Source organism: Crocuta crocuta, unplaced genomic scaffold (genome assembly GCF_008692635.1).
Source record: "Crocuta crocuta isolate KB4526 unplaced genomic scaffold, BGI_CrCroc_1.0 scaffold70, whole genome shotgun sequence".
In the NCBI taxonomy this organism is placed as follows: Eukaryota; Metazoa; Chordata; class Mammalia; order Carnivora; family Hyaenidae; genus Crocuta; species Crocuta crocuta.
Genome location: NW_027528417.1, coordinates 16,527,161 through 16,528,550, shown reverse-complemented (window position 1 = coordinate 16,528,550; position 1,390 = coordinate 16,527,161).

The window sequence follows — 1,390 nt, the reverse complement described above, 5'->3', positions numbered from 1 at the left end:
TACCCGTCCCGGACCCCAGCCCCGCGCCTCGCCGCCCGCGGTAACCACTGCCCGCCGGCCCGGAGCGCGGCCGCCCGCCCCAGTCCCTGCGGGGACTGCAGCCCCCCCTTGCTGAGCGGGAAAGTAACCCTGTGTCTCGGAGAGAGATGCATTTGTGGTGCACAGGACGGGTGTGTGGAATGTGTTGCATGGGTGGGGGGGGTGTGTGGTATGTGAGTGTGTATGACTGCTATGCGGAGAATGTGTGGTGGGTATGTGTGTGTAGTTGGATGTGTTAAAGTGTGTACATGGTATATATGGAATGTGTGTGCTGTGCGTGATGCATGTGACATTACATGGTGTGTGATGAGGTGAGTGTATACAGGAGTGTGTGGTATGGGTGTATATGACCAATGTCGATTGTGGGGGGTGGGGTGGGGTAGAGTATATGTGGCCTGTGTAGTATGTGCCGTTGTGTATGTGTGTGTATTTGTACACGATATGGGGGTGGATGTGGTTGTATATGTGTGTGGTGTCTGTGTGTCATTGTGGTATCTGTGACTATGTGTCAAGTGTGGGTGCGCAGTACATATATGGGTAGAGCTGGGTATGCCTGGTACATGTGGGTGTGGACACACAAACAGGCCTCCTGTTTGCCGTGGCCTGTTGTGTGTGCCTTTGTGTGTGGATGCCTGCACTGGCCAGTGAGTGTGGCTGACCTGGATGGTGGCTGCAACTCCTCTGCACAATCAGCTTGCTTTCTTCCCTCCTGGGGACGAGTTGCTCCAAATAGATTTTCCGTGCCAAGCTCAGCTGCTAAGAACCCACCCTGGGCTGGATTCAGTGAAGAGAAAACAAACCATTTGCTCCCAGGGAGCGTGGTTGGGAATTAGTGTTTCCCTGCAACAAGGCCAGAACCTAGCCTTGAACACAGAAAAGGAGGGGACCTACTCTCGGTGTTTGCCAGACGTTTTTCAGAGCAAAGGAAAAATGCCTGTAATTGCCAAGGTCCAGGGAACAACAACAAAGCCTTTCAGTACAAATGCTGTGTGGGAACATGTTTATGCCCAGGTCCACTCTCTCCGTTACTTTATTCCTTTCCTGCTTTGCACTGACAAGGAGACTCACCATGGTTTTGAAATAACGAAATTCATCTTCAGGCACTGAAAATCCTTGCTGCCATAAGCAATCTTTCATAATTTTCCCTTTTATTTAACCTTGGCTTGAGAAGGGAAATGTAATTTGCATATATTTGACTCTAGTGAAGTCTTCGTTTATTAGGGGTTAGGGAGAGACTCAATCTGGTGCCAAAGAAATTTTCAAGAAAGGTCTAAACCAAAATCACAAAATACGGTTCCCCCAATAACCTAACATTGAAACAGTTATAAATATGAAGCATCTTCTCTTCAGC